Below are 5,925 nucleotides of genomic sequence, written 5' to 3'. Positions count from 1 at the left end.
AGAGAGAGAGAGAGAGAAAGGAAGGAAGGAAAGAATGAGGGAAGGAGAGAAGGAGGGAAGGGAGGGAGGGAAAAGGAAAGGCCAGAGTGCGGTGGCTCACACCTGTAATCCCAGCACTGTGGGAGGCCAAGGGAGGCAGATCACGAGGTCAGGAGTTTGAGACTAGCCTGGCCAACATGGCAAAACCCTGTCTCTATGAAAAATACAAAAATTAGCTGGGCATGGTGGTGGGCACCTGTAATACCAAATACTAAGGAGGCTGAGACAGGAGAATCACTTGAACCCGGGAGGCAGAGGTTGCAGTGAGCTGAGATCATGCTACTGCACTCTAGCCTGTGTGACAGAGCGAGATTCCTTCTAAAAATGAAAGGAAGGAAAGAAGGAAGGAAGGAAGGAAGGAAGGAAGGAAGGAGGGAGGGAGGGAGGGAGGGAGGGAAGGAAGGAAGGAGGGAAGGAAGGAAAAGGTGAATATAAGAAAGATATAGTCCCTACCTTTGAGGATCTTAGTCTACCAAAAGGGAGATGGACATGTTAACAAATGAGTACTGAAGTTATTTAGGTGCAAAATTAAAAATCTGGGCCGGCACCATGGCTCACACCTGTAATCCTAGAACTTTGGGAAGTTGAGGCAGGAGGATTGCTTGAGCCCAGGAGTTTGAGACCAGCCTGGACAACACAGCAAGATGTTAAAAATAAAAATTTAGCCAGGCATGGTGGAATGTACCTGTGGTCTCAGCTACTTAGGAGGCTGTGGAGGGAGGATCACTTGAGTCTAGGAGGTCGAGACTGCAGTGAGCTGCGATCATGCCACTGCACTCCAGCCTGGGTGAGAGCAAGACCCTGTCTCAAAAAAAAAAAAAAAAAATCTGCATGTGGCTCTATGGCACTCAAAGAAATGAATGTTCAATTCTATCCAAAGCAGAGGGTAGGCTTCCTTGAGGAGGTAAATCCTGTTGTGTCTCGAAAGATTTTCAAAGATCAATAATGGGTTAGTCTGTGGGACTCAGGGTAGGGGATTATATTCCAGTGGAAGCAGCAGGAGCAACGATACAGGGTGTGAAATAGCAAGGTACATTCACTGAAAAAAAGCTCAGTGTGCCCATTCTCTATAGTTTTGAGGTGGGGCAAAGGCGTATAGTGAGATAACATGTAGCAGGTAGTCATGTATCAGAGCTAAGGACTTTGGACTTTATCTTAGAGGGACACAGAAGCCATGGACTGGTCTTTTTGATTTATTTCCTAGCCTATATTATCTTGATTCTGAGCAGCTACTATGTTCTATGATTACTGCAATAGATTGTTTGCAAAATGGTTGCCATCATTCTCCTCTCTGTATCCCTGCCTTGGGCAGTTCTCTTCACTGTAACTTTTGAGCTTGGCCACATGACTTACTTTGGACCAAGGGGAAATAACAAACATGACACTTGGAAAGTGCTTGCACTACAGTAATAAAGACACTATATGCTATGATCCAGCAATAGGACTCTTTGGTATTTAATGAGTTGAAAACATAGGTCCACAGGAAACCTGCACAGAAATAATCAGAGTATACTAGGAAATTGTGAAAAACTAACAAACAAATAAACTAAATGTAAAACATTGACTGGAAACTGTTTCACAGAAGTTCAAAGACTATACATGAAAATTTATTAACCTCATAGTCAATTAGTAAAAACCAATATAAAAACACATGGTGATCCCATTTCACATACACTAGATAGACAAAAATAATTCATTAAAACATTATATTAATCCAATATTGCCAATCATATAGAATAGACACATGTGCAAGAATGGTGGAAGAGTCAACTCATACACTCTATTAGAAATTTCTGGTAATCCTGAAGTTTCCCAGAATCTACAACCTAGCAAATTTTCTCTGAGTAGAAAATTTGTTATGTATAGGCACTTGAAAACTTAAGTATGATTAGAGCAACATTTTTAATAAGAGAAGAACATAAAATCAAATGAAGCCAAAGACTATAATAAATGAAATGGATGAGCAAATTGGGTTGTCCAAGACTCAGACACCATCAGACATGAAATAGACTGGGGGAAAAAAAACAAAGAGATGCCAATTCATTTACTTCCTTTCATGGAAAATGCAAAAGAGGCAACGTTAAGTAAAACACTGCTTGGTGACAAATAGTAAATACTAAAGCCATAAAAAATATCCGCAGAATGATAGATAGTGGTCACCTCTGATGACAGAAGTCAAATGAAGTCAGGGTAGAGCACCACAGGGTGACTAAGAAATGCCCAAGGTCTGTTCACTACTGTGAGCCTCTAGTCTAAAGAACTTTATATGATGTTTATCTAAATGTAAAACAAACATTTTATGCATTTTTTCTGAATAAAATATAATGTATTACACATATATAAAGAATAATTTAAACACTAAAACTATAATTTATTTATTTGTTTGTTTATTTGAGACAGAGTCTTGCTCTGTTACCCAGACTAGAGTGCAGTGGCACAATCTTGGCTCACTGCAACCTCTGCCTCCTAGGTTCAAGTGATTCTCATGCCTCAGCCTCCTGAGTAACTGGAATTACAGGCAACCACCACCATGCCTGGCTAATTTTTGTATTTTTAGTAGAGACAGAGTTTCGCCATGTTGGCCAGGCTGGTCTCAAACTCCTGACCTCAAGTGATCCGCCTGACTTAGCCTCTCAAAGTGCTGGGATTACAAGGGTGAGCCACTTCACCCGGCTAAAAACTATAATTAAAAAAAAAAAAGAAAAGGCTTGCACTTTGGGGTTGTTCCTGGGACCTATGCAATCAACATCTTGTGAATAAGGCCAGGATGCCCTTCCAGAGACATGTGACTCAGTCACCTTCATCGCTTTAGCCAACAGCCAGCACCCTCTCAAGATATTTGAGTGATGCATACTACACCAATCATTTCTATTAATGCATAATCATTAGGGAAACCCAGAATGCTAGAAAGCAGGAGACATGCCACCCATAATTATACTAGCTAAAGATAACTACTATACGCTTTTTTCGTATTTTTATTTACAATCTTTTTATTATTTTTTGAGACAAATTTTCACTCTTGTTGCTCAGGCTGGAGTGCAATGGTGCAGTCTCAGCTCATTGCAACCTCTGCCTCCTGGGTTCAAGTGATTCTTCTGCCTCAGCCTCCCATGTAGCTGGGATTACAGGTGCCCACCACCATGCCTGGCTAATTTTTTGTATTTTTAGTAGAGACAGGGTTTCACCATGTTGGCCAGGCTGGTCTTAAACTCCTGACCTCAGGTAATCCATCTGGCTCGGCCCCCCAAAATGCTGGGATTACAGGCAAGAGCCATCACGCCTGGCCTATTTCCAATCTTTTATCTGCACAGATTTGTTCTCTATATGGTTATAATCAATATATATACAGACAGTTTTGCAGTCCACTTTTTAATCTGTATTAAACAAGTATATTTTGCACCAGGCACAGTGGCTCATACCTGTAATCCCAGCATTTTGGGAGGCCAAGGCAGGTGGATCACTTGAGGTCAGGAGTTCAAGACCAGCCTGACCAACATGGTGAAACCCCATTTCTACCAAAAACACAAAAATTAGCTGGGTGTTGTGGCAGGTGCCTGTAATCTCAGCTACTCAGGAGGCAGAGGCAGGAGAATCGCTTGAATCCGGGAGGCGGAGGTTGCAGTGTGCTGAGATTGTGCCCCTGCACTCTAGCCTAGATGATGTATCAAGACTCTGTTTCCAAAAAAAAAAAAAAAAAAAAAGCCCAGGTGCAGTGGCTCATGCCTGTAATCCCAGCACTTTGGGAGGTTGAGGCGGGTGGATCATGAGGTCAAGAGATCAGGACCAACCTGGCCAACATGGTGAAACCCGGTCTCTACTAAAAACACATTAGCTGGGCATGGTGGCGTGCACTTGTAGTCCCAGCTACTCAGGAGGCTGAGGCAGCAGAATCACTAGAACCCAGGAGGCGGAGGTTACAGTAAGCTGAGATCACACCACTGCACTCCAGCCTGGCAACAGAGTGAGACTCCATCTCAAAAAAAAAGTATATTTTTGAATATGTTACACTTCAAATATAGCATGTTTAATGGCTGAGTAATAGTCCATCTGGCAAATGAACAATAATTCCTTCGCTGTGGTTGAAAATTAGTTATATGTTGTAATAAACCTTTAAAGGTAGGCACCCTAGTCAGAGCAGACCTGAAGACCTGTGAGCCTTGCACCCAGTTAACCACTGAAGGATTTGGCTCAGGCTAACAGTCCCTTAGGTGAGAACTCTGCCTGGGGCACCACCGATGGTTCTGAATTATGGAGGTGAAGAGAACTTCTCTGGCCAGGTGATGTTCTTGTTGAAAGTCATATTCTAGCTCAATCGGCACTTCCTGCAAACTGTCTTTAAGAGAGGTACCTGCCCCCACTGATGCAGAAGCTAGGGCGTAGCAGGTTCTATGGTTAGGGAGGTGGGCCCTCTTGTGACCTTTGTGTGGAAGGCAGTGTCGACTCTGCTTCTGCACTGGCAGGCATTGTCTTCTACAATGAGGGGCGCTGGTTGAATGCTCCAGCCACAAGGCCCTCGTGGTGCTGAGCTGGATCTACTATCTCAGGAAAGTGGCTCCCACAGCACTGGCAACAGCACTTGACATGAGCTTGTTCAACTAGAGCTTCACAATAACCAAATCTTCAACCATCCTCTTCATTTTCATCTTCTCTCTGCTCTCCAAGCTGGGGAAGGTGCAATGGCACTGGTCCTGGTGATTCTCCTCATTACCGGGGGTCTCTTCATGTTCACCTTCAAGTCCACACAGCCCAATGTGGAGGGCTTTGCCTTGGTGCTGGGGACCTCGCTCATTGGTGGCATTAACTGAACGCTCACCCAGACGTTCCTGTAGAAGACTGATCTTGGCCTCCAGGATGCCATCGACAGCATGTTCCACCTGCAGCCACTCATGTTTCTGGGGTTCTTCCCTCTTCTTTGCTGTATGTGAAAGTCTCCATTTGTCCATGTTTAAGAAAATATTTCATTTCCAGGACACAGGGCTGCTCCTGGGGTACTTGGGAGCCTCTTCCTTGGTGGGCTTCTCACATTTGGTTTGGGCTTCTCTGAGTTCCTCCTGGTCTCCTGACCCTCCAGCCTCACTCTCTCCATTGCTGGCATTTGGAAGAAGTCTGCACTTTGCTGTTGGCAGCTCATCTGGTGGGTGATCAGATCAGCCACCTGAACTGGCTGGGCTTCCTGCTCTGCTCTCAGGAATAGTCTTAAAGCCCTGCACTCCAGAGGTGATGGCAGCTCTGAACCCTTGAAGGGGCTGGGCTCCAGTCCCCACCTGGAGCCACTACCCTGGAGCGGCCAGCAAGAGGAAGATGACAACTGGGAGGAGAAGTACTTTGTGGCCCAGAGGCAGCAGTGACCAGCCAAGGGGAGCAGCTTGAAAGCAGGCCGCTCCCACTAACACTTGGCAGTAGCTTAGGTGACCTGGGTGGCTGCCTCTTCATGGCAGCTGGGAGCAGTAGACCGGGAATCGCCCGGGCATGACTGTGGTGTGGCCAGGTTAAGAACTTGTGGCTCCTGCCTCTCCCTTTGGAGCGTGGTCAAACAGAGAGGGTGAGCAGCAGGCCAGCTTGGAACCTGGCCAGAGCTGGGCCCAAGCTGTGCTGGAATCGCAGCAGGAGAAGGGAGTGGACTGGTTCTTCTCAACTATTTCCCAGACTCTGACAGCCAAGACTCATTTCTGAGGCTTAGCAGCTTTCTAAGGGGACTGGGTTTGGACTGCAGAGCAATTGGGCAGGGGACCTGGAGAGGCTGGGGCCCTTATCACCTGGGCAGCATTTTTTCTCAGAGCGCACATTTATTTATACCTTGGAAATACATGGTTCACGTTCCAGAGAAAAGGAACAAAAAAAACCTTCATAAGCATAAAAGTCTCTCCAAATTTAGGATTATTCCAT

General features: G+C 45.2%; 1 pseudogene; it reads left to right on the top strand.

Moving 5' to 3' along the window:
- The window catches only part of LOC108310416, a 6,864-nt pseudogene extending 1,477 nt beyond the window's left edge, over window positions 1-5,387 (top strand).
- Window positions 5,388-5,925: the final 538 nt, after the last annotated feature.

This window comes from Cebus imitator, unplaced genomic scaffold (genome assembly GCF_001604975.1).
Source record: "Cebus imitator isolate Cc_AM_T3 unplaced genomic scaffold, Cebus_imitator-1.0 Scaffold103, whole genome shotgun sequence".
Taxonomy (NCBI): domain Eukaryota; kingdom Metazoa; phylum Chordata; class Mammalia; order Primates; family Cebidae; genus Cebus; species Cebus imitator.
Note: the sequence above shows the minus strand (reverse complement) of the source record. Positions and strands in the feature narration are given on the sequence as shown.